General features: G+C 53.5%; 2 long non-coding RNA genes across 2 annotated transcripts; one reads left to right on the top strand and one right to left on the bottom strand.

Moving 5' to 3' along the window:
- Positions 1 to 641: 641 nt before the first annotated feature.
- On the bottom strand, positions 642 to 11,964 carry LOC133251399 (uncharacterized). The gene is made up of 3 exons (XR_009737596.1): positions 11,803 to 11,964; positions 1,842 to 1,986; positions 642 to 1,306 (listed from the first exon to the last, which is right to left on the bottom strand). It is a non-coding gene; the product is annotated as an uncharacterized LOC133251399 (long non-coding RNA).
- A 64-nt stretch (positions 11,965 to 12,028) lies between these two features.
- On the top strand, positions 12,029 to 17,168 carry LOC133251398 (uncharacterized). Its single transcript, XR_009737595.1, has 2 exons — positions 12,029 to 12,354; positions 12,788 to 17,168. It is a non-coding gene; the product is annotated as an uncharacterized LOC133251398 (long non-coding RNA).
- The last annotated feature ends 9,505 nt before the right edge of the window (positions 17,169 to 26,673 follow it).

The raw sequence follows: 26,673 nt of genomic DNA, 5'->3' as shown, positions 1-26,673 counted from the left end.
AGGAAGCCCATGCAGAGCGCTGACTCTCACAGCTGTAGGATGGAACTGATGATGGCTTTGTTATTGAGTTACTGACACCTGAGAAAAGCGGGACTGGCAAGGCCTTCGAAATAAGATTCTGGACCCACTCCCTTATTTTAAAGGAGAAAGGCAGAGTGGGGAGCTGCTGGCTCAAGGTCATCTGGAGAGTCAGGGGCTGGTAGAGGTAGGCTTGGATCCACTTTGCCTGAGATTCTGCTTCCTTCATGTCAGGAGAGACAGGTCAAGGGACAGAGGCCTGACAGGAAAGTCCTGTCAGGTCCTGGCACCTGGAGCAGTCCCTGGTACATAGTGGGCATGCCATAAGGATGTATCGAATGAATGAGTGAGTGAATGAATGAATGGGGTAGCAGGAAGACAAAGCTTTCCTTCCAGGGCAGGAGGTTGTCTCTGTGAGACACTGGTCACCTTGACAAGGGGCCGTCAGAGCCTCCCCAGGGCTGAGTCCACATGTCCACTTTGCCTCCTCCAGATGGCAGCTAGGGGAAGCGGGGAGGGGATTGTTCAGCAAATGGGATCAGAGCTGCAGCCAGAGGGATGGAGGTTAGACAGCAGGAGAGTTATTGAAGGAGGTAGGGAGGCTGGCGGAACTCTGAGTCACACTCACTCAGAGCCTGGAACATTTGCAGGCAAAGGGCAGCTCTGCTCCTCAGAGGTAGACCACGCTCATTTCTGGCTGCTCAGGATCCTGTTGCCATGGAGATTCCAAGGCTTCTCTGAGAGCTTTAGAGGTACTGGGCATGTCCTGCCCTCAGCATGGTTTAAAGCCTGTAGTGGGGGTGGGTGTGCAGTTGGAGCAGCAAAGAGTTTTTGCAGGAAATAGTCGGGTATGACACCCAAGACAATGTGCAATGTGGCAGCCACTGGCTTTAGAGTACACAGACCTGGGCCGGAATCCCAGTTATTAACTAGTGGCCTTGGACAAGGGACATCATATCTCTGAGCCTCAGTTCCATCATCTGCTAGATGGGGTTGATAAGCATCTTCCCAGAGTTATTGTGTTCACTTGAGCCTGCAATGGAGAACACAGGGCCGGGACTGTGAGACTTGGTAAGTGGTAACTATTAGTTCTATAATTGGCATTAGGATTGGGGCTCTGCAGGAGTCTGCCCTGAAGGCAGCTGCTCCCTGCCCTCAGCCTGCTCTCTGGGACTCCTGGTTGAGGCTGGAGAGAGGCCTGACTCATTCTCCACAGGCACAGGCGATCAAGAGTCAGGACTTATGTCATCCTTTGAACATGGGCCTGGAGGCTCTGCCGCAGGCGCATCTGAAAAATAAATAATAACAACTTGAATAATTCACAGAATCCATGTGAATAATTCACCATGGCCTCCCAAGCACCAGCCGATTAGTCACCACAGACCCAGGCTCCGGTCCTGTCTGCCTCTGGCTGCCCCACCGTCCCTGGGGAATGCAGCCTGGGCCCCAGGGGCAGGAGGGTGGAGGACAGGAGGACAACTTATGGAGTGGGGTGTTGGGGGTGACTCCCAAGGCTGCAAGGGCCTGGGGGGCACCTGGGGAAGTAGGGTCCATGGTCTCTCTGGGTTCTACAGAGACCTTTGGGCTGCGGCAGCCAAGGGGGGCTGTCCTAGGGTCCCTGAGCAAAAGGGATCCTGCAGCTGAGTAAAGCGGTTCATTCTGTTTCCCCTCTTGGGGCTGCATTTTGGAGACTTGGAGACTTGTAGCCCTTCTTGGCACATTTTAGGAACCAGTGACTAGCCCACTGTAGCTCCGTCTCCACAGGGACCCCAGGCTGGGAGGTCTCCCAGACCTGAAATCAATCCTGCAAAGCCCACACAAACCTCTCATGTTTCTCCTGGGAGGTAGGATGAGGTGGGGGTTAAACGCCTCCGCTCAGGACTCGGTCAGACTTCTGTTTCACCACCTAGTCGCTGACTGTGTGACTTGACCAAAGGGTACAGATGTTTCGGGTCTCTATTTCCTGGTCTGTAAAATGGGGATTAAAAACATCTGCTTTATAACATTATTACTGGTCTGCAGATGAAATGATGTAATGATCATAAATTGCTTAGCGCAATGCCTGGCACATAGTAAGTGCTAAAAAACAGTAGCTGTGATAGATACTCATTATCGTTCCAAAGATAGCATGCTGGGGACTCAGGGTAGGAAGAGGGCTGCTCAGTTGTTGCAGATGTTCACATAAGACATGATCTGCAGGCCCAGAGACGGGCATAGACTGCCAGCCGACCCAAGGCAGAGGCCTGTCAGAGTGTGGGTGGCCTCCAAGATCCTCCAGGTCGGTCCTCCACTCACAGTACCCATAGTATCCTGTTTATTTCCTCCTGGGTTCTTGCCACAATTGATGATCATTTTCTTGCCTACTTATTCACATTCTGATTATGTGCCTGCCTCACTCGACTGTGAGCTCCATGAGGAGAGGGACCTCACCTGTCTTGTTGACCAGTATCTCCCCAGGTCCTAGAATACTGCCTGGCACATAGTAGGTGCTCAGTAAATATTTGTCCATTGACTGAACAGATGCCTCAGTTGGGCAAAGTTTTAGAAGGCATGAGGTCATGAACAGCGCTGGAATAGAGCTTCCACTGTGGGTGGGTCAGGAGGGGTCTGGGGACAGTAGTGTGTGTGCAGCTCAGAGGGCAAAGGTGGTTTGGGAGCTGGCCCTGCCACACTGTCTGCTGGTGATGCTGCAGGGGTGGGGTCAATGCCTGTCTCCCTGCTTCTTACCTCCCAGCTAAGACTTCCCTAGACCAGAGCACAAGGGGGGCTTAATGGTGGCCCAGGCTCGCTGCACCTTCTCCAGTAATGATTTAATCGCTTGTTTAGAATTTCCTGTGGCATTAATGATTATCCCCCAGAACAGAGGGAATAATTGGCTGTGTTCTCATGGTGAGCGAGCTCCCTGTTAGCACGGAACTGAGGCTGTTCTTCTGTAATCTTCTTCTCTCACCTGCCTGCCACTCACTTGTGGGGTGATGGAGATGGATGAGCTTTTGTGTGCAGAGTTACTGGGAAGCCACCTGGAGCTGCGGGACCTCTCTGGGGCTAGGAGGCCTCAGGGCAGGCGGAGAGACTGAGAAAGAGATACACAGAAATGCAGAGAGAGATGGAGACACATCAAGCAGCAGAGGCGGTGAGAGAGGATGATATTGGAAATCTGTGTTCTTGGGCTGAGTAATCCCCAAACTCAGCTCATCACTCCCAGTTCTCTCCAGCCACCTTGCCCGTGCGATCTTACAAAACCATCTTTGCAAAACCCTCCTGTGGACAGGTGGACATCCCTAGGGCAGCAGTTCTCAAAGAGTTGTACCCGCAGTGTCAGCAGCATCTGGCTTTTGCTTGAATGCACATACTCAGGCCCCACCTCAGACCTACTGAATCCCAAACCTGGAGGTGGAGCCTAGCACTCTGACAAGCCTCCTCAGTGATTCTGGTGCCCCTGAGGATGAGATGCCCTGCTCTAAGGTACAGAGCATGTAGAGATGTGTGAGGCAGATGCGTGTGCTGCTGTGTGGGTTTGGCCATGTGGACACACACACAGGGTACCTATGGGAGCATTCGGACCCCGTCACCGGCTAGAAGGCTGCTGCAGCAGAAGTCAGGTCCCGGGCTGCTGCTTGTGGAGAGGAGACTCAAGTCCAGCTATCAACTGCCCCACTATATCCACCTGCCCCTAGATGGCCACAGGACCCCCTGCCAAAGGAGTCTGAGAGGTGTAAGAGGGGACCACCGCCCCTGCCAGGGCCTCCATAAAGTAGTCCTGGGAGCGGGATCTGCTGAGAGTTGCTGGCCTCAGCTCAGGGCCAGAGACTGGGAATCCTAGGGGCCGACTGCCCCACCCCTCTGGGAGCCACTGTTACTGGGATTTGAGGAAGTGATTTTTCAGGGATTAAGCAATTTAAGGAGTACTATGCAGGGCTGGGGGAGATGAACGACTGGCTTTCAGCCAAGGACCACAGCACCCACCTGCTGGAGCAGCAGGCAACGCAGCATAATTTGGGCTTGTGGGTGATATTTCTAGAAGGGGGAGTGGGAGGAGAGCAACCCTGGGGATTCTGAGGGTATGAGGGTATTGCAGGGGGAAGGGAGGATTAAGAAGGCAGGTAGGGGAGCAGAGGAAAGGGGAAGAGAGGGGAAGCAGAGGGAAGCTGGGCAGACTGAGAGAAGTGAGGAGGAGGGGAGAAGAGCAGAGAAGGGAGATACTGTGGGTGGAGGAGACAAGGAGAGATGTGGAGGCCAAGACAGCAGAATAGTGAGGGTGGGGTTTCCAAAGGGGTTTTCAGGGGGCACTAGTTGGAGGGAAGTCTCTAGGGAGTGGGGATGCCCAGGGCCCAGGGAGGAGGGGGGCATGGGGGCCTCTCCCACCCTAGGCTAACTGGAAGGAAGGGGAGTGGGCCTGAAGTTCACTAGGAATCTGAAACAAGAAAGTGAGCTGCTCTTGAGTTTTGAATTTAACAAGACAAATAAATGGAAGGAGTATGAATAATTAGGAAGTAATGAACACCTTGCAAAAATAGCTTTTTCTTAAAAAAAAAAAAAAGGTAGCAAAGAAAATAGGTACTCAGAAAACCAGAATATATGCAAATTACCCATCCTGGGCAGGTGAATGACTCAGCTAGCCAGGACACCTGGCCCCTAAGAGCTCAGCTGAGCCTGGGGGTAGGGGGTAAGGGGTTGGCCAGGCCAGGTCCTGCAGGAGTGGGCTAGGAAGTCGAGATCATGTACCTCTCCAACGCTTCCCAGCCTGCCACTCTCTGCTGGAGCACCCGGGACCCATTTAGGGGAGACCATGTCAGTCCCCGGCAGTGATGCTGACCTCAAATGTCTAAGCCCAAACCCCCAGCAGCTCTCACTTCCTTTAATTACCACTGGGGACCCATCATCCATTAATTTTGTGCAACCCTTTCTGAACTCCTTTCTATTTTTGGCTTGTGCAGACCCCTTGAGGGTAACAAATTCCAGAAGTTGGACAGCAGCTGTGTAAAGCAGGATTTCCCTTTAGAAAGCCTAAATTAAGTAATTCCAGCTTCAGATGGAACCCCCTTGTTCTGGGCTAATGTTTTCTTATCGGTAGTTTGGTTCAATAATCCTCCCAGCCCCCAATGTTTCCAACCACCCCCTTGCTCCCACGTTCCAAATATTCTGAACTCTGAAGTCAGACTTGGGTCTGCCACCTCCTAGCTGTGTGACCTGTGAATAAGTCACTTATCTTTCTGTCCATAGTGTTTCCATCTGAAAAATGAGAAATAATTATATTGCTTATTTCAAAGATTGGCACATGATGAAATAATGTATGTAAATCATGTAAAACAGTTCCTAGCACATAGTAAGTTGTGGTTCTGTGCCAGGCGCCATTCTAGACCCCAGTGGGAGAGCCATGAGCAAAATAGGGAGACCCCGGCCCTTGGGCAGCTTCCAGCCTAGGAGGATGTGGAGAGATGACCATTAGCCAGAACACACATGAAGACAGTGATTACAGGGAGTGATGGAGCTCGATGGAGCTCTGAGGACAATGAAAAGGTGATAGGGAGGTAGGGGACAGATGGCTGATCTGGGAAGGCCTCTCTGCTGAAGTGACATTTGAGCTGAGAAGAAGCCAGATAAGTCATGTGGGGGAGGAGTTTTTGAAATTAGTCTCAAGGTTTGTAGGCAGTTCAGGACCACATTTTCTGTATCCAGAAGGGTTGCAGAGAATCTGACCCCCAACCCTCATCTCACTCTCTTTCCTTCTTGGGTTTCCCCCTCTCTGGGCTGAGTCCCCCTGTCTACTCATGGGTCCCAGGCCTGAGAAAGTGGTGGAGCTGGCAAGGGGCTAAGAGCTCTGCCTCTGCCTTTCTTTGCTCCCTTACTCCCACGCTGTTCCTCCCCAGTTCTCTCCTCTCGCTGACTGCCCAGGGTGATGGATGCCTCCCTCCCAGAGCTGAGTCATGTGCTGCCTCTTACAAGCTGTGGGTGATGTCTCTGCCGCCGCCCAGCTCCCTGCCAGCCCCAGTGGGGAGGCAGATTTATAGGGGCTTTCCCCAGGGACACACACGAATTCCAGTTCCCTCTGGCTTCAGGCTGCAGGAGAAGAGGCCGCTGCTCAGAGCCACACTGCCTTTAAAGCACGCCAGGAACCTGAGTCAGGGAGGCTTGCTTGTGCCACCACCCAGCAGAGGCTGAGCAGGGGCTTGAGGCCAAAACTCCGGATTCTGTGTCCAGTGCTCTCCTCCCAGCACACTTGGCTGCTGGCCTACATTTAGGGCTTACTTTGTCAGGGTCTCAGGTTCTTGAGTTCCAGACTTGAGTCTGTGCAGCTTCCTTTGAGTAGCCCACAGCCCAGGGCTCTGTGCAATTAGCCTCACAGTGGCTCTGGGACCGATGGCTAGTGACTGCTTAGAGGGAGTGTTGAGGAGGTTTTTGATGCTGCGTGGGGCTTAGTATCAAAGAGTGTTCTAGTTCAGTGGTTCTCAAATTTCAGCCTGCATCAGAATCACCTGGAGGACTTATTAAAACACAGATTGCTGCCTTTCACCCCTGGAATCTCCTATACAAGCGGCCTGGTGTGAGGTCTGATCATTTGCATTTCTAACTAATTCCCTGGTGATGCTAATGCTGCCTATCTGAGAACCACTTTGAGAACCACTGCTGTAATTGACTAGCGCTGTCTGCTTTGGGTATGAGAACAGGGAATTGTGATAAGTATGGCATAAATTTGCCATCCCTCTTCTAGTATGATTTCTAAATCTTTTTGTCATCACTTGCAAATCTTTATTTCATAGGCCACCAGAGTAATTTTTTCAAAATGCAAATATGATCATGTGATTTAAAGCCCTTTGAGGACCCCGGATAAAGACAAACAGCCATAATGTGGTCTGCAGGATCCTGCACAGTGGGGCCACTGCCCACTTCTCTAGCCTCATTTCACGTCACATAGCCACCTCTGTCTCCCTTCAGTCCCTCCTACTTGCTAGCATCTCTTTGGGCACAGGATATTTGCACATGCTGTTCCCACAGTCTAGAATGCTCCCCTGTGCTTGCTGTGTGCTTAGTTGCTCAGTCATGTCTGACTCTTTGCGACCCCATGGACTGTAGCCCACAAGGTTCCTCTGTTCATGGGGATTCTTCAGGCAAGAATACTGGAGTGGGTTGCCATGCCCTCCTCCAGGGAATCTTCCTAACCCAGGGATTGAAGTTAGATCTCCCACATTGCAGGCAAATTCTTTACTGTCTGATCCACCAGAGAAGCCCAAGAATACTGGAGTGGGTAGCCTACCCCTTCTCTAGGGAACTTCCTGACCCAAGAATCGAACTGGGGTCTCCTGCATTGCAGGTGGATTCTTTACTAGTTGAGCTACCAGGGAAGCCCTACTACCAAACTCCTTGCCTGATAAACTACAACTTATTCTTCAAATCATCTGGGCAAATGCAAAGGCCCTGAGGTGGCAATGAGCTGGAGCAGAAAGAAGGTCCAAATGCCTGAAGTGAGGTCAGTGGATTGAGTAGAGTGATGAGGGATAAGATTGCAGGATCAGGTGTGTGCACAGACAGATGACGCCCAAGGCGAGGAGGTGAGCTGGTGACCAAAGTGGTCACCGCTGACTGCACATAGGAGCAGGGGGAGGTGGGCTGCTATTCCGAGTCAGAGTGCCTAAGCCCTCATCTAAACTAATGCACCTCTCTTAACGCAGGGCCTGATTGAGGACCTGCCTGCTCATCCTTGCAGCCAAGATGCAGGCCTGGCAGAGCCAGTCTCCTGATGACTCATCGTCCCTTCAGAGGTTTCCTGGACCCCTACTCAAGAAAACACTGGGCTGTGCCTCTCAAGTACAGCGATGAACAGGTGTTCTTTGGCAGGTGTTTCCATGACCTGAGGGTGTTTCTGAGCTGTGGAGGTGCGAGTCCCTCTGTCTTGGCCTCCTTTCTGGGGCTCATGCAGCCCCTCCCTGGGGCAGCCAGACTTGGGGGTGGGGGTGGGGCTTCAGCAAGCGAGATACAGCAAGGAGCTATTTAAAGCTGCCGGCAGCTCGCCCCTTCTGTTCACGGCTCTGCCGGGTGGGAGCTGCCATCGTCACGCACCCACCGGCGCCACAGGAACACAGCAGCCCAGTGCACCCACACAGAGACGTGGGGGAGGGTCTCTCTGCACCCCACAGCCTAGCAGGGGGTCCTGCTACTCCCAAGGCAGGGCCGATAAGGCAGCAGTGGACCCTGGATAGCCCCCCCACTCCCAGCCCATGCTCCTGTCCACAGCCCAAGCCAGTAGCCTCATTTGGGTCACCCCCACCCCCACTTGCTACAAGTGTAACCAATTAGCGGCTTTCTGGGGGTGTCAGTGGAGGCAGGGTATCTTCAGGCCCACGCAAGCCTGGAGGTGTTTTTTTTGGCTCTGTAAGGTGGTCCCAGGCCTCCCAGGCCCTGAGGGAGGAGCCACGAGCCCTCCCACAACTGCACCCCCAAAGGAGTGGGTTCCCTGGAATGTTGGTGATCCGTGGTCCCTTCCATCACTCACACCTCCCAGGCTCCTGAGGCAGGAAGTCATCTGTGGGGGCTGCTCAGGGTCTAAGGGGGTTCAGAGCATAAGCTGTGGAGGCAAGTGGGCCCTGGTAGGAAAATCCAAGCAGGTAACTTAACCTCTCTGAGCCTGTTTCTTTCTCTGGGAAGTAGGGGTAAAAATAATGTCCACCCCATAGCTATGAGGATTTATCCCCACAGACTAGCTCCAAATGAGTGATGGCTTTTGCCAATATTACTATGGTTATCACAATGTATTTTGAAATTGGCCTCCTCTCGCCTAAACTGGAGGCTGTCATGGGCCCCCTCCAGGCCCCTGTGGATACAGACATGGGCTGGAAGTCCTGGGGGTAGGGGCAGGGAAGCAGTAGGTGAGTTTGGCCTTGACTCGACTCTATGAGCTGTCTGTGGCCTGGACACACACAGTCCCTGAGCACATGTTAGGATTCCAGCAGTCCTGGCTAGACTGTGCTGGAGACTCCGTCCCTGCTCCAATCCTCAGCAGCAGCACATCCAGCTCAAAGACCCCAGGCCTAGGAGCTACACCACCAGCTCCTTCTCAAGTGAGAACTGCTGACCACTCCAGACCAGGGCAAGGGGGAACTGGAACTCTTCTTTCTGGACTAGATAGATAGGCAGACAGACAGCTCTCTGCAGGGTCAGTCCTGAAATACATTCTGTCACCTGTGGGACCACACACCAGCCCTTAGAGATTCGAGGATCTACAGGGAAGATGTCCTAAACAGAAAGGGCTTCAGGGGAGAGGCAAGGGGGAGACCTAGGAACTGAGAGGTGAGTGCTGGAAGCAGCAAAGTGAGTGAGAGGAGAGAGAGACCAGCATGAGGTGCCTGTGGGGAGACAGGAGAGGGGCAAGCAGATGGAGGGCTCTAGAGGGTGCCCCCATGGACTTTCACCACATCCATGCCTCTTATTTAATTTAATGCTTCCCTCTGAGCCCCCCCGTACCCCCTCCACCCGCATTTACCATCCGTTGAACTCTCTCCCATGTTCCATCACTGCCCCCACCCAGGCCCCACCCGGGGGGTTCCTTCATCACACCCAGCATCCCCTCCTCCCACCCAAGCCCTACACTGAAGCTTCTTCATTTTTATCCCATCTAGGCCACATCATTGCATCCAGTGGGGCTGCAACCTCTACCTAGGCCCTCCATTATCGCACCCAGGGTCTTCTCTAGAAGGTCCCAGGTCCTCTGCAGAAGTCTCAGGGATCCATCTTCAGCCCAGCTCCCTTTTCCGGGTCCCCATCACCCCCTTCCGTCATCGTGTTCTGCAGCCAGCCGCCCGGGAGCTGAATCAGAGCCATAGAGCTAACATTTCGCACACACGTCTCTCCAGATGACAGGCAAGATGGGCCTTCTGCCCTCGGCCCACACACACACCCGTGCTCAGGAAGTACAGAAAGTCAGGGCTGCACCCTACAGGGGGTAGGGGAGGAGGGCTGGGGGCCCATTTCCTTCTGGATAACCGGCCTGGACCTGGCCCCTCAGGGTTTTGCTTAAGACAGGGACTTACTTCTTAAGGAGCAGAAAAAATACAATATGAGAGAGAAAGAGAGATTGTAGACAGAGACTGTAAGAGAGTTCATATCAGAGATGGGATGGGACAGGGAAACAGGGCCGGAGAGGCAGGGTTACACACTGGATAGACTCTGACATCAGAGACAGGGACAGGGAAAGACAGATATAGGGACAGGGACTGAGGGGGGGACGCAGAGGAGAGGGAGCAGGGTGAGCAAAGGAAAGTACTTGTGAGAGTGGGGAGGGAGAGGAGAGGAGGGAGAGGAAAGGGACCCTGAGAGGGCCCGGGAGCTGTCAGCCAGGAGCTCATCGGGGAAGGAGCTGCCAGGAGCCTAAGCTAACCCCGAGGGGAGACTTCACAGATGCTCAGGGAAAACAGAACCCAGAACTTCCACAGAAGGATCCAGAGCATCACCCCAAAGGGGAAGAGCAGAGGCAGTTCCCAGGCCCCCACAAGACCAGAGAGGAGGTGCTGACAGGTGAGCCTGGGAGACAATAGGGACCATGCACTCCAGAGTTGGCAGAGCCCAGGCCCAGACTCCTGATAGGAAGGGTCAAGGGGGAGTCCTGTGACACCAGCCCAATGCTCTCTTGCTGTCAGCATCACTTCTGCCCAATCATATTCACAATAGACACCATTTATCTGTGCCCCTACTTTCTTCCATTATCTTTCCCCATCCTTTCACACAAAGTGCTTGCAAGGCCTCCCCCTTTCACAGATGAGGAAACTGGGGCTCAGAAACACGAAGGGTCTTGTCTATATCTGTCTAATTCCCCCACATTGTCCATGAGTCTCTGCTTTTCTAGCAGTACCATTAAGTTCCATCTTTGCTCTAACATTTTGTGATTCTGCAGTTTTCCAACACATATACGTGGGTGGACTCCAGGGGAGACAAACACACACGTGTGTGTCCCCAGAGGGGGCTTGGTACCTGTCCTTCATCTGCCTCTTGGCTTCCCCACCCCCAGCCCCAGCATCTCATGCTTCCCCTCCACCATATCTCAGATCACCTCCCTCTAGCTCAGCAGCTAAGAACGAGGATGACGTCATTCTTTTTATTTAAAGAAAAGGGCTGAGCTGTGCTTAGGATGGCAGTCCACGTGGGAACAGGAGCCAAATGACTGGCCACCCCGGCTACTAGCCCAGTCTCTTCTGTCCCCCAACTGTCGTCTGCCAAGCTGCTGCATGTCCCTGATCCCTTCCCCTGAGGAGCCCCCTAGGAGGCACTGCTCAGTATGGGAGCAGTATGGGTGAGACCAATGGGGGAAGGAGAGTGGGTGCCAGAAGTCTGCAAGGCTAGTGTGCTTGTTAAAGGGCACCCTGGGCTCCAGGAGCGTGGTGCTGTTAAAGCTGTTCTGAAGGGGAAACTGAGGCTTCAGGACACAGAATAAATCACCCAAGGTGATTATCTATGTATGTGTGTGCTAAGTTGCTTCAGTTGTGTCTGACCTGTAGCAACCCTGTGGACTATAGCCTGCCAGGCTCCTCTGTCCATGGGATTCTCCAGGCAAGGATACTGGAGTGGGTTGCCATTTCCTTCTCCAGGGGATCTTCCCCACCTAGGGACTGAACCAGTATCTCTTAAGTCTCCTGCATTGGCAGCCAGGTTCTTTCCTACTAGTGCCACCTGGAAAGATCTATCTATGCACAGCATCCCAATAAGAGGGTAGGGAAGAGGAGGGCTGAATGGGGGACATCCTCCCAGAGTCACCAAGTCTAAGTTCTTCCTCTCATGGTCAGAGTCTATAGTCACCTGTTTCTCTCTGGATTGCCCAAGAGGGGCATCAGTGAGGAAGATCCCCTGGTCCTGGAGCAAGATCTGCTAGGCTTGCCCTGGGCCCCCAGTTCCCTTCCATGGCCTGTCCTCCCATCCATACAAGACCTCCCAGCAGTGTCTCTACCCTCTTCTGGCCTCAGCCTCACTCTCTTCTGGGAAGGCTCTTTTATTGAGAGGCATGGAGCGCTTATGACCTCATATAAATCTAGAAGCATTGCTAAGAGGTTGCTATGACTATGGTCATTCCCATTTTACAACCAAAGCAACTGAGGCTTGGAAAAGAGGAGCAATCGGCCCAAGTTCACACAGCTGGTCAATGACAGGCCCAGCATGCACATCCAGGTGTGTCATGCTCCAAAGCCACTCTCCTCTGCTTTTCTCTCTTCTGCAGGACTCTCCCTGTCAGCTCACAAGAGACCTGCACAGCTTCCCTGTACTCCCCAACCCTCTGCCGAGGCTGAGAAGTTATTAGGAGTCCGTGGGCCCCAGTTCTCTTCAACCTTGTCCCAGCAAGAGGCTCCAGACCAGGTGCATGGGACCACCAGCTTCCGTTCCTGCAATCCATTCCCAGGGTCCCTAACCCAGGCAGTGTTCAGTGAATCCCTGCCAGAAGCAGGCGGAAACGCCTGTTCTATATTTTATTTAGCCACTAATTGCCTGCATTTAAAAGGCATCACAGTGCCACAGTCGTCCTCTGTTTCATGCCCCGATGCGTATTTCTGCATGAAGGGACACTGGGGCAAGGGAACCAGTGAGCGAGGGGCCACGGTCTCCCCAATGACAGCTCTAAAAGCCTGACCCCAGCACTGAGTGCCAGAGGATGTCAGGTTGTCACCCTGAGAAATGAGAGGGGGCATGCAGGGGCTGGGGCCTCTGTAGAAAGAAGGAGAGGGGTCAGGGCCCTGGCCAAGGGCCAGGAAGGAGTGTTGGGGGAGCGCTTCATGTCCCCACTCACCCCCAGGATGAGGACCCAGCTGACAGAGCCCTACCCAGAATGACTGGAGGCCTCTGCAATAAACAGCTGCCTGGAAAAGAACACAGCACAGGTCTTGGTCACATCTGCTGTGATCAGGAAGGAGGTGACACATGAGCCTTGCCTGAGCCAACAGCAAGAGATGAGAGTTGAAGGAGATGAGGGCAAGGAGGGGAAAGTGGAGCTAAGTGGATGAGACAGATGGTTGGTGGCAGGTACCTTTTGAGATGGGGCTTCCCTGGTGGCCTAGCAGTAAAGAATCCGCCTGCAGTGCAGGAGATGTGGGTTCAATTCCTGGGTTGAGAAGATCCACTGGAGAAGAAAATGGCAACCCACTCCAATAATCTTGCCTGGGAAGTTTCATGGACAGAGGAACCTGGCGGGCTACAGTCCATAGGACCGCAAAGAGTTGGACATGACTTACCGACTAAACCACCATCTTTTGAGACAGTCCCAGTGGCCCACTTTGGGTTTTCCACCTTCTCAGAAAGTGCACGCTCAGGCAGGTGAAGAGTCAACTCGCTTCCTACCATTTCCCAGTCACTTTCAGGTCTAGTTCCGAGCCAAATGTCCTTTTACTCTAACCCCAGTTCTGACTCACACCAATGTCAAAACTGCACTTCAGCCACAACCTCACCTATCTCCAACCCCAGCTCACCTCAACTATAACTTCACTCCCGATCCCACCCCAATACCAAAATCAAGCCAAAGTCCACCCCCAGTTCTTACCTGAATAGCAATAATAATCCTCAACCCATTTCCAACTCCAACCCCAACCTGTCATATCAACCTGCCTTAACTCCACGCCTGCCCCCCAGTCGGATCCTTCCTCTAATACCCATTTCAGATGGGAGTCCACCCCCAGCTTCCTGTCCAGTCCTTGTGTCTTACCTGCCCTGACCCTTTCTCCAGTTCAAGATGACTTCCTAACTGCAGCCGATGCCAGTCCCTCTTGCTGGCATTGTGCCTGGCCCCTGGCCTGGTACCATGGTACCTGGGTGAGGCTGAATGTGGGTTAGAGGGCTGCTGCCTAGAGCTGAGCCCCCCAGCTATAGGAACTCTGGGGCGGTGCCGCTCCTCTCAGAAAGCTCGAAGTCCCAGCTCTGAGTGCAAGAGTCTGGGCCCCTCCTGAGCAACCGGCCGATGACACCAGGACTTAAGCAGGGATGACAGAACCCTAGCTGAGGAGCCATGCTTCTCTGGAGGAATGGCGAGGTTGGCACTCTGCAGAGCAGCCGCACCACTGCCACTCCTCACACCTCACTGGGTAATTTCTACACAGCTGAAGACTGAGCCTAATGGGTCGCCTGCTTCCAGCCAGCTGCACAATCAGGGAGGGCAGCCCCCAGGGTCTCCAACAGACCAAGGGGCTCTGCACTCTGCTAAAAGGATGGCATTTCCATCCCACATCTGTCACGAGAGAAGGGCACTCTGAAAGCTTGGACTCCTGCAGCCACTGGGAGAGAATGAGCAAGTTAGATCGGCTGAGCCCTAAGAAGCAGGAAAACTTCCTCTCTGGGGATGGGCAGAAAAGACATCCCTCTTAGTGGCTTGAGTGCCAAGGAGCCACAGTCTGAGCTTGGCAAAAGCTGAGTGATTAAGCCTTCAATGTGCAAAGCCTTCCAAACAGCCCCTCTAAGAACAACTCCATGTACCCGTGCCCTGTTCCCAGGGCCCACAACCGTCCACCCTCGAGCCACCCGGTGACAAATGCCAGCCATCACCACCGCATGGGCTGGCACCCCCCAGCCCGCTGTCATCACCCGCCCCTCTTCCTGGGGTCTGTCTGTCTGTCTGCTCAGATGGGGAGCTGGTGGCTGGGCTGGCCGCCAATTCTGCACTTCCTGCCGGGCCGATGTACTACAGTTGCTCACCAAACATGAACTAGATATTTGATCTGAACTTTCTCCAGCTTTGTTTCCCAGCAACTTCCACTTCCTGGGAGGTGGGATGATGACTTCCACTCCATCCTCCAGAGAGACAAGATAGCCCAGTGGTTAAGAACTCCAGCTCTAGGAACAAACAGATGTGCCTGGGAACTGACCACACTTGCAGCTCCACCATTTGCTAGCTCTGTGACCTCGGGCAGGGTGTCTTCACTTCTCTGAACCTCAGTTTTCTATTTTGTAAAATACACGTACTTATGGGACCTGTCTCATAGAGCTGCTTTAAAAATTCAGTGAGGCAACAAACAAAAAGTGTGTGTGTGTGTGAAGTGTCAAGAATAGCTGACACATAGTAGGTCCTCAATAAACACTGATGATACGGCTCTGCTCTGTTTATGATACAGCTACAGACATTGGTGGCCTAACTTCAGGACCAAGTCCCAAGAGAGGAGGATGGCTTGAGTCCTTCTCATGGGTAGAGAATGTTCGATACTGTTTACAGTCCTGTCTGAAGCACCCACTCCCTTTTCTCTTCGTCTCATCAAACATTCTCCATTCCCCCTCCCCAAGCCTGGGCCAGGGAATCAAGTTATTCATTCATTCATTCATTTACACCTTCATCTAACAAATATTTGTAGATTGACTATCCTGGGTGGCTTCCCTGGTGGCTCAGATGGTAAAGCATCTGTCTACAATGTGGGAGATCTGGGTTCAATCCCTGGGTTGGGAAGATCCCCTGGAGAAGGAAATGGCAATCCACTCCAGGACTATTGCCTGGAAAATCCCATGGAGAGAGGAGCCTGGTAGGCTACAGTCCATGGGGTCGCAAAGAGTCGGACACAACTGGGCGACTTCACTTCACTATCCTGGGCAGGCCTCGTGCTGCAGTTTGGTAGATAAGTGAACATGTCGAGGTCATTAACCTCACAGAGCTTGTAGTCGAGAGGGGCAGGGGCTTGTCAGTACAAGCATGGGGGCACACAGGAGGACCCTGGCCTAAGGGAAGGGAGGCGAGATGGTCTAAGTTAACGATGGGGAGGACCAGATAAGAGGCAGCCAGGGAAAGGTGAGAGAGAGAGTTCCGAGTGGAGGAAACAGCCCCAGCAAAGGCCTGGGTGCGAGAGAAAAGGCAGATTTAGGGCTTCAAGAGTGTCCAGGGTGGAAACAGAGCTGTCGGCAATAATGGCTCATCACACAGGCTGGAGTTTGCATTGTGTCTTCAAAGCTTTTCCTCTGGAGACTGGACAAGGCTTAACGCTTTCCCTTCTCTCTACACACGGCCTCTTTTCCACCAGGAGCTCTTCCTGAGCCCCTGCCTGGTTGGTGGGTGGGGGAGAAGGTCAGGTGGGACCCACGAGAGGTGTCCCAAACCCGGGAGGGCCTGGGATGGACAGAAATCAGGAGGAGGGACTCTCTTGCAGAGAGATCTGCAAGAGCCAGCGTGACCAAAACGTTCACCCCATTTTCTTGCTCAATTTTCCTAACATTACAAGATACTCTTACTAGTTCCATTTTATGAACAAGGAAACTGAGGCACAAAGATTTTTAGTAAAATGAACATGGCCCAGCTATCAGTCCCCAAGGCCTGTTCTGAACCACCAGGCCAGCCTGGAGGTGGGACAGCGCTGGGGAGAGGACCAAGCACAGGAGGACAGGAGAGGGGGCGGAGCCTTCTGGGCAGTCAGTCCCCTTGGTCTCTCCACTAGCCACTCCCCCAGACACAGACCCCGGGAGCCAGAGCTGGCCAGTTAACTGAGGGGACAAAGCCCCCCATTCAGGCCTCTGACCGTCTCCCCTCCCAGCTGCTCAGCTTCTTGCAAAGCATTTTCCCTTAATAGCCTTCCATTCAGCAGGACGCCTGCAGCCACATCTGCAGAAACCAGGCCATGGCAGCTCCTCCTACCAGGCCAGGAAGGGTGCCCTGGCTGTGGTCACCATGTCCTGAGAGTCTCCTCCTTCAAGTCAGGAACCTTCCAACCCCCTTCCACTCCACCTGCTATTTCTGGGACTCTGCCTGGAGAGGGGGACAAAGCGGAGATCATCCGCCAGGCCAGCCTGTCCTTAACTTTTCTCTCTAAGATGTGTCTGAAGGGTGTGGATGGAGAGCTGAAGGAAGAGAAGATCTTCTGGGTTCTAATCCCTCCTCTGTCTTGAATTTGCTGTGTGACCTTGGGAGAGTTACTTCACCTCTCTGGCCTTCCTGTTTTTCAACTGTGGAATAAGAAGGTATCCCAGGCATGGATTCAGACCACCCAGGACTGAATCCTGAATCCACCACTAACAAGCTCTGCGACCTTGGACAGCCTTTCAGAAACTTAGTGTCCTCATCTGTATGAATGAGATGACCTACCTCAACAGCCGTTGAGAAGATTAAAAGAGATAATCCATGTGAAGTCCTCAGCATAGTGCCTGGCTCACAGTAAACAATCAATAAATGTTTGCTGTAATTATTATTATTACCATAATAGATGTTTTTCAAAACAGCTGTAGAATGTTTTCTTTTTGAACACAATTTTTATGCAGAACCTTGATGGTGATGGGGGAGGGCTTGTCCACCTATTCTTCCAGTTCTTCCCAGCTCTGACCCACAGTGGCGTCTGGTTTTAACCAGTAGGTCTCAGACCTGGCTGATCCTCATACTCTCCTGGGAGTGTTGTAAAACCAGCTTCCCAGGCTCCACCTCTGAGATTCTCAGCCAAGAGTTCTAGGGGGAGCCCAGGCAGATCTTGTAGACTCATCCTGCGCAGTTCTAATGACCTCCAGGTTCAGGCTGCACTCAGGGCCTTTCTGGCCCTTAGGTAACATCCAGACTTTGAGGACAAGAGCCTCCTTCCCTGTTGCCCACCTGTCGCCTCCTCTGTGGCTGAAAAACCTCTCACACAGACCCAGTGGGTTCCAACAGTCCCTACACCCTTGCTCAGCCCCCAGCCTGTCCCCTACCTTCATCACCTTCATTGGGGTCCCTTTCTTGACTAAAAAGGGATGGAAGGAAAGGGCTCCTTCACCTGCTTCCAGGTCCAGCCCTTGGATACCGTGTTCCTGCCCCTCCTCTCCAGGCCTGTCTCTTTTGCTGCTGCTGCTGCTGCTAAGTCGCTTCAGTCGTGTCTGACTCTGTGCTACCCCATAGACGGCAGCTCACCAGACTCCTCTGTCCCTGGGATTCTCTAGGCAAGAATACTGGAGTGGGTTTCCATTTCCTCTAGTGAGAATCTACCATGTACCAGGCACTGAGCTCCTTATATTTATCATCTTGTTAAACCCTTGCAAAGCCCTACAAGGTATGAATTGCCTCCTCACCCGACAGATGAGAAAACCAAAGCATAGAGAGGTTAAGTGACTTGGTCATAATCACACAGTTGTAAGTAGCCCAGCTGAGACTACCCCAGGTCTGCCCGACCCTGTAACTCAAGCTCTTAACCACTTTGCTGACATCCTCCCCTCGGTGCCCCCACTCCAAACCTTGCTCTATTAATCTCTACTCCCTGCCTCCCACATCCCCAGGGGCCTGCTGAAGTTTCTCCCAAGAATGTGGCTCTGGCCACAGCTCCAATGGACAGAAGTGCCACAGCGGGCTTGCTCTAACTAGCGCCTGAGAGCATGCCTAACCTTGGGGTAGAGAGGCCAGACATTCCCTTGGGAGATCACAGATGCACTGCTGAGTCCAGCCATCCAGCCAGTTCCTCCTAAGCAGATTCCCATCGGCCCTTCCATCTGCCATGTGACAGTCATCTATCCATCCGGACATCAGGTCAGCCTGCACTTACCCGTCCTGGGCATCTGTCAATCTTCCTTCTGACATTAGAGACCACCAGATGGTCCTTGCATGCTTCTTGGTTCATCAATCGGTCAGTCCCTCTCTTCAGACCAAGGGCCTTGATTTGTGTCTCCAGGGTGGAGACCCCTGACTCAGGGTCAGTGGGAACAGACCTAGCCATGTCCCCAGACGGTTTATAATCGGACACCCGTGGAGCCAGCATTCACCCAGCAGCCCCCTAGGTCATGATGCCAAACAGATCTCCCTTTTTGCCCCCTCAAAACCTCATCTCCCCTGGGCCCAGCTGCCCCCACTGCTGGGGACCTTTCCCTTTGTGACCTGTCTAGGTAATTTGGAAGGTGATTAACAGCAATCACGCTTGAGTTTGACATCCAGGCACGGCCGCTAAATTGAGGCTCACAAAGCCTCCTTGACATCCAATATGTTATATGCTTTTCCCCTTAATTAGGAGCTAAAGTGGATAAATATGAAGTTGCCATGGCAACAGCCTCCTGGGTTGGTGGAGGGATGCAGCTCAGTTTCTGTCGGCTGGCTGGCTGACATGTTGGCTGATGGACCAAGTCGGCTCCTGGGAAGGGGTAGGAGAGGGGCCCCCTTCCACTTTCCTGGGAGCCTGTCTCCCAGGCCTGGTTCTGGTTATTCTGTCACTGCTCACCAGGCTTCACAGAGCCCTGGAATGCCCCCACTGGACCATAGACCTCAGCTAGTTAACCCCTTGTGGAGCAAGTGGGGAAATTGAGGAGGAAGGTCTCTGCTCCAGGAATGAAAGGCAGACAGATGTCCAGGTCTTCTGACTTCTGGACCAGAGTCCATAGTGGTTCCTCACCCACCTGGGGGCCTAGATATTTTGGAAAATCTGCTGAAAGCTCTGCGTTTTCTATTGGAACACATTTTCAGGAGGTTCAGACCCCTGAAGCTTATCTGTATTCCACACCCAGCTGTTCCTCCAAAGTTTTTACCACCTGCAGAAACTCTTACAAAATGTATTTGTGGGGCAAGTTTTCACTCTTTCATTTCTGCCTTCTCCCCATTGATAGGTTTGTCTGAGGTGTCCTGCAACCTTCTCTCCCCCACCCCATCTTTGACAAGGTGCCTAAGCCATTCCTCCACCCAGATTCTGTGTGTGTAGCCAGAGTGGACTGGGGACAAGGGTGGGATGATGGGGTTGGGGAGCCCTTGGGACTGCAGCATGACTGAAGGAAACAGCTTTTCCAGCTCTGCAGCTAAACGGTGGGCTACACTTCTGCTTTTTGCCTGGGAATGAGAGGCCTAGGGCTGTAGGGGACAGTGATGGGGTGAGCAAAGTCAGTCTAATCTGAGAAGAAATCTCTGCAAATGTGAGCCTAAGACCAGCCACATAGTGGGGTTCAGGCCCAGAACTGGGCTCTTGTTTTCAGTTCAGTTCAGTCACTCAGTCATGTCCGATTCTTTGTGACCCCATGGACTGCAACACACCAGGCTTCCCTGTCCATCGTCAACTTCCGGAGCTTACTTGAACTCATGTCCACCAAGTCGATGAGGCCATCCAACCATCTCATCCTTTATCTGTCCCCTTCTCCTCCTGCCTTCAATCTTTCCCAGCACCAGGGTCTTTTCCAGTGAGTAATTCTTCACATCAGGTGGCCAAAGTATTGGAGCTTCAGCTTCAGCATCAGTCTTTCCAATGAATATTCAGGACTGATTTCCTTTAGGATTGACTGGTTGGATCTCCTTGCAGTTCAAGGGACTCTCAAGAGTCATCTCCAGCACCACAGTTCAAAAGCATCAATTCTTCTTCGCTCAGCTTTCTTTATAGTCCAGCTCTCACATCCATACATGACTACTGGAAAAACCATAGCTTTGACTAGATGGACCTTGGTTGGCAAAGTAATGTCTCTGCCCTTTAGTATGCTGTCTAGGTTGGTCATAGCTTTTCTTCCAAGGAGCAAGCGTCTTTTGATTTCATGGCTGCAGTCACCATCTGCAGTGATTGTAGAGAAGATTTTGGGCTCTTCTTTTACATTTTCATCAATAATAGTTGAACACTTGTATATACATTTTCTCATATTACCTCAACATGAGATAATTCTACAGAGAAGGTACTATGATTATCCCTACTTTACAGAGGGGAAAACAGATTCAGAGAGGTTTAGCCACTTTCTCAGTATCACACAGTTGGTAGGCGGAGGAGCCAGAACTCGAACCCAGGTCCAAACACCTGAACTCTATTGCCACTTGAACTGCCTTTCCCTGGCGCACAAGTAATGGCCTTAGCAGCTGTGCAGTTTCATCCAGGGAGTCTTTCTGCTGGGGAGGCGGAGACTGAAAAATCTCCTCCCCCTCTGCTCTCCCTCTGTGCTCTTAGGTTAGGGGCAATCTATGAACTCACACCTCATACAAGTTCCCCTCCTGAGGAAGAGCCAGCCCCAACTGGCTTCTGATAGAGTCAAGATGTTTAAACTTTGAGGGAGGAAGCAAGGGCCCCATTCAAAGAGCCCACAAAAGGAAGCACCTCAGTGTGACCTAAGTCCTATTTCAGGAGACCAAACTGGGTCTTTCTTCTTTTCCACCTTCTCGCTCTGTGCCCAAAGCCTAGTGCAGACCACGTGTTCAGCCCCGGAAAGGAGGCAACAACCCCCCTCCCAGCCCCAATACAGAGCAATCTGGTCCCTTGTCTCATCCCTCAGTTCTAAAGCCTGTGCCGCAGGTGGGAGGGAGCACCGTCCTGCCTCCCTGAGGAGCTGGGACTCGGGGCTCCCAGGCGCCCCCGCACCACGTGCTGTGGGTGCTGCCAGCGGGAGCCAGGGCTGGTGGCTTGGCCCCCGAACTTCCCTTCCTTCCAGTTCTGACTAAAAATAGAGACGGCAAGGACGCAGCTAGTTCTGTCAGACAGTGTTGTGGGGGGGGACGCCTATGCAGACACAGCTCCCCATTTCTTGGCACGTGAGGCCCAACCCCCAATTTCCCCCATGACACCCCCTGCCTCCCACAGTCTCCCTCTGCTGCAGCAGCCACAGGTCCAGGATCCAGGGTTTGTTGGGGGATCTGCTGCTTTCCCCCAGAGTCTCAGTGAGCATTCTTATCCGTCTGTGACCCCAGGGAAGAGTCCAGGTCAGGACTGTAGTCTAAGGAGCAGAAGGCCTGACTTCAGGGGTTCCTGCCCCGCTTCCCTCAAGCCATGTAAGATGGGGACAGGGCTGTCATGACCTGGGCCCCTTCATACCTTTTAGTACTGGAGTAACGCCCAGAAACCCAGGCAGCTAAGTCTTGGTGGTGGTGGCGGGGGAGGGGAGCAAATGCTCTAAGAATGTCTTACATTTCTCAGGGAGGATGGCTTTCAAGCCTCCAGTCTGGGGTCCCTCCTGCCTCTTGGCCTTCCAGCAAGGCCAACTCCCCCACCCCCACCACTTCAGGTGACTGAGAGAAACCAGGGCCAACTTAGCCTCCTGTTTAGCTGCTCAGTTCCTGTAGGCAGCCTGACCCAGCAGAGAGACCTGGGAGGGGTCTATAGTAGGGGGTGAGGGAGGAGCCTGGCATTCTCTGCTGTTCCCCTCTGCCACCCCGCCCGACTCCAGCTGCCCAGCCTGGAACTCTGCTCAGGGAGAAACACACACACACACACATCGCCCTGGACATAGCATGAATTTATAAGCTCACACCAAGTCCTGAGGGCATGAAAAGCTAGTGCTAGGCTGGGGGCAGGCACGAAGAAGCTACCTCTCCCACCGTTCTTTGTCACCTAAAGAGATGCTGTTCTCTTGGGGATAGAGACTAAGCTTGAGACCTCATCTGATCCCCACTCCCACGACAATCCATCCGAGGCACCTGAAAGGTTCTGGATCCCAGCGGCTCTCATGGCTCACGGGGCGGAGAGCAGCGGAAGAGAGGAAGCAGTTTGCTGCTGTAGCCCCAGTGCCTGGGACAGTGCCTGGCACGCAGTAGATGCTTAGAAATATCTGGTGAGTGAGCGGATGAAAGAATAAACCAGCGCACAAGATGCAGTCAAGACCCAAGACAGGAAAGGGATCATTGTTACGCCACTTTTGCACCTGGGCTGGACTGGAAAATGAGAAAGCCAAGGTCAGACTAGTAAATTTGGTGCCTCTTCAAACCCACACTCTCTCAATATTTGTTCAGTATTTATTTGGAGGAGAAGCTGTGCAGGGACTGGGTAGGAAGCGCCCCTCGCCCCACACCCCCACCTCACTGCAGCCCTTAGCCTCTCTTCTGTCAGTGTGAATTCAGCTTTGGCCCTAACCTCTCCAATTCCTCCAAGCTGCACAGAAACCCTTCGGTTCTCCAGGACCCCCTCCTACAAAAGGAGTTTAATGAACAACTGTAGCTTGAACACCCTGTGGGGATCTGACCTCAGTGCCCAACAGCTTGTCAAAGTGTTCCTGCCACCGCCACCCCCACCCCAGGCTTGTTCCTCATAAATACGCTTGGATTCATTGTGACCAGTGAAGCTTTAGCGCCCCTTAGAGATGGGTGCCCCAGGCAGCCGCCAGGTGGGCCACTCTCCATTGGATCTCTTCTCTGGGTAGCTATGGAGGGGAGAGGCATGGGGGAGGTCTACTCAATGTCCTCTTCAGTTCCTTATAATCTCATACCCTTGTACCTAGGAGGGAAGGTCAGGATGGGGAGGTAGAGGGTGTGGAGGAGGCAAGCCATCCTTGCTTATAGCTCTGAGCAGTTGAGAGGGGAGTGGCCATAACCAGAAGGGACTCCTACACCCTTCCCAAGGAGCTCCAGGGGCAGGCCTGCTACTCTCTGGCCCTATTCGGCAGGGCAGTGACCTGAGCCCCTGAGATCCATCGAATGCTAGCGAGCCCAGGATAAATGGTGTTAGAGCTGCTGAACTAATGCTGTCTGACTTCCATTCCCCAGGGATGCCTGTGAAAACCAGATGTCTGGCCAATGAGACCATCACCGGAGCAAAATCTTAAATACATAGTCACTTACTTCCGTTTCCTGTACTCCACTTGCACTGCCCTCCCCTGCTTTTTGATGCCAACCCCCACTTCCCACCACAGCCTGCCTGCCCCCTGCCCCTACAGACTTCCTGCAGCTGCCTTCCCAGACCCCATCCCCACAGAGCGCTTCTCCATCCTCTCTGGAGCCCCCTGCCACCAAAGGAGCATGAAATGAAACCTCTGAGCACCTGTGCAGGTGAATAAATACTAACAACAATAACATTTACTATTAATATTTCTTAAGCACTCACCCTGTGCCAGGCATTGGGCTACAATACTTCTTTATGTGCATTATCTCACTAATTCCTCACAGCAGCCCTGACATATGGATACCATACATCATTCAGGGTAAGGCTATGTGGTCAGAGTCCCGGCTTTGTTTCTTACAAGCTGTGTGACTTTAGGAAAATCACTTAGCCTCTCCTAGCCTCTGTTTCCTCATCTGTAAAATGGGAGAGATTCCCAGTGCCTACCTTACAGGGCTCCGTGAGGGTCTGAAAAACTAAAATGCTTAACACAGTGCCTAGCACAGAGGCTGGCTCATGGCACTATTATCATTATTATCTTCCTTTCAGATGAAGAAACCAGGGAGGTTAAGTCAGGTGCCAAGGTCACGAGTGACTAGAACCTGGTAGAGTCAGGGTTCTAACTAAGACCTCCCAGTCCTGTCTGAGGGGCTGCAGCCTGGGGCCAGGCCAGCTGTCTCCCCCATCCCTTGACTCTGCCGGCCCCAGGGTCACAGCCCTTCTCTCTCCTGTAGAAAGGAAATTGGCACTGAACGGAGCTGGAGCGAGCCTGTGGATCTCTAGGGACAGCCAGCACCACAATGCTCTCCGGAATGTGTGCACACGCCCACCTGCCAGGCCTGGAGGAATCTAGGCTTTAGATTGAAAGGTAATTCAATCCCCTGTGCTTCCTACCCTCCCCCGCAGCGCTGGGTGTTCACGACAGCAACGCAGACCCAGTTTCAGAGGAACAAGCCCTCAAGTGCAGGGCCGGGTGTGCGCGCGCCTTGCTCACAGGCAGCGCCCCCTGGTGGAGACACCGGCTGCCCTACTGGAGCCACAGCCAGCCGGGCCCCTCTCACCCTCTCTGGTCTTGACAAGTCTCCACCTTTCCTCAGCTCCCCGCGTCCGGGCTCCTTGTCCTTGTCCCTCTTCCCACCCTGGGGAAGCTCCATCTCCCTGTCTTTCCTTCTGCCTCCAGGCCCCAGACCCTCCAGGTCACTTCTCATTGCACTGGACACTCGTGACTGCCCCTATGTCTACCCCATCTCCCACACCTCCGCCCCCACCCTCTACTTGTTTCTCTCCACCCAGTGGCCCGGCTCAGCCCAGGCCCTGAGCCTGGTCCCCAGCCCTTGAGACTAGGGCAGGAAGAAGCCTGGAGCAGCTCAGAGCTCTGTTTATCTCATAGTGAGTACTAAGCAATGCATAATTAGAGGATGAGGGCATGTGACTGCTCCAAGGACCCTGCACAGAGGGAGGGGGTCGAAGCCCCTGTACACATGCTCCTGTGTGCTTCTGGACCCCCACCTCTGGCCAGACTCCTCTCACCCACCTTCCCACTCCACACTGGCTCCTGTGGCCAGCTCTCTGACCGTGATCCCCATTCGTTCAGCCGCAGGGCCTTCCCCACTCAATCCTGCTCCAGCTTCACAGATCCCTCAGGGGCCAGGCCAGACCCCTGTCCCCTGCCAGGCCTTGAGCACCTGGAACAAGAAGTCCCCCAGAGGAGTCCCAGCAGGTCGAACCCCATGCCTCTCCTGCTCCAGAGTTTGGCTTCTACACTCTGTCCCCTTCCACTGACATTTTCCCTACTCTCCCCACCCACCCAGCATGGAGTCAGTGAAGCCCCTCCATGGACCTTCTCCATCCCAGCCAGTCCCCTGTCATCTTCCCCTCCGACTCCTATGAGAGCTTCTCGAGTGATGAGAAGGCAGCATCCCTTCCTCCTCCCCACCCTCCACAACCCTTTGTCCGGGGACTAGAGTTGCCCCCCAGTGGCTGTGACCAGCAGAGGCCTGGGGAGGAAAGGATGTCCAAGCCCCTCAGACTGTCTCAGGTCCCCTCTGTCTGGGGTGGACCTGGAGAGGGGGGAGTCTTGCCCATGGGCAGCATCTTTAGAGCTGGCTGCTGCCTAGTAGCCTAGTTAGCGCTGATCCCCTTCCTCTGCATCCTCCCCCCCTCCTCCTGGGCCTGCTTGATCATGTTCATCCCTGACCTTCCCCTCCCCACCCCTCGCCAATACTTTCTGGTACTTTCACGGGTTCTTGAGTTCTCACACATACTCGACCCACACTGTCCCACCCAGCACCATCCAGCAATGGGCCCGGCACAAGATATCAATTAATCACGAAAATGACAAGCAAGATCAACACTCCTATGGTGCACTCCCCACTCCCTGCGCATGAGGAAAGGACTTTGCAAACACTCAATGGGCACAGCAGGCCCAAGAGGTGAGGGAAGTTGTCGACCCCATCTTACGGATAAGGAAACAGAATCTCAGAGAAATGAGGTAAGATGCTGGCTCACCCAGCCAGGGTGGCTGAGTTAGGAGTCTGACTTGAAAGCTCAGCTCCTCAAGAGGAGATATTTGACCCTAATGGCCATTGATAGAGGGCTGTGCTGAGGAGAGAAGGGGGCTAGGGACAGGCCAGGGGTGTGGCTGGTGGAGTGACGCAGGAGGTGAGGGAGTGTCTGTCCAGAGCAGGAGGGGGTTCCAGAAAGTGGATGAGAAGTGGGGGAAAAGTGTGTGAACAGTGTAGGGGTGAGCCAGGGAGGGGTGACACGGGAGGAGGGGAACAGGAGGGGAGGGGCGTGTCAGGTGTGTGAGAGACAGTGTGTGTGGGGAGTGCAGCAGTGCTGAGGTGTGAGGGGGGATGAGGAGGTCTGGGTGAGAGGGCAATGTGAGGATAAGCAGGAGGTGGAGAGAGTGTCAGGGGTGCAGGCGTGTGAGGTGGGGGGCAAGGCGTGAAGGGCAGGAGGGGTGAAAAGGCAGGCGAGGACCAGTGGAAGGTTGGGGGCAGTGTCAGATGTGAGGTGGTTGAGGGGGAAAGTAAGAAGGGCATGAAAGGCGTGAGGTCCTCCGGAGGGCCTGAGCTGGGCAGAGAAGTGGGTGTGGGTGGTGAGGGGAGGGAGGGCTGCATGGATCCGAGGGGCTTCAAGAGTTTGGCTCTTGTCCCTGTCGGCGTCCCCAGCTGCTGCAGCCCCGACAGACCTGGCCTCGCTGCCAGGCTCATTTCAGGGATGGGTGGAAATT

This window comes from Bos javanicus, chromosome 7 (genome assembly GCF_032452875.1).
Source record: "Bos javanicus breed banteng chromosome 7, ARS-OSU_banteng_1.0, whole genome shotgun sequence".
NCBI lineage: Eukaryota > Metazoa > Chordata > Mammalia > Artiodactyla > Bovidae > Bos > Bos javanicus.
This window is presented reverse-complemented; position numbering and strand designations above follow the sequence as displayed.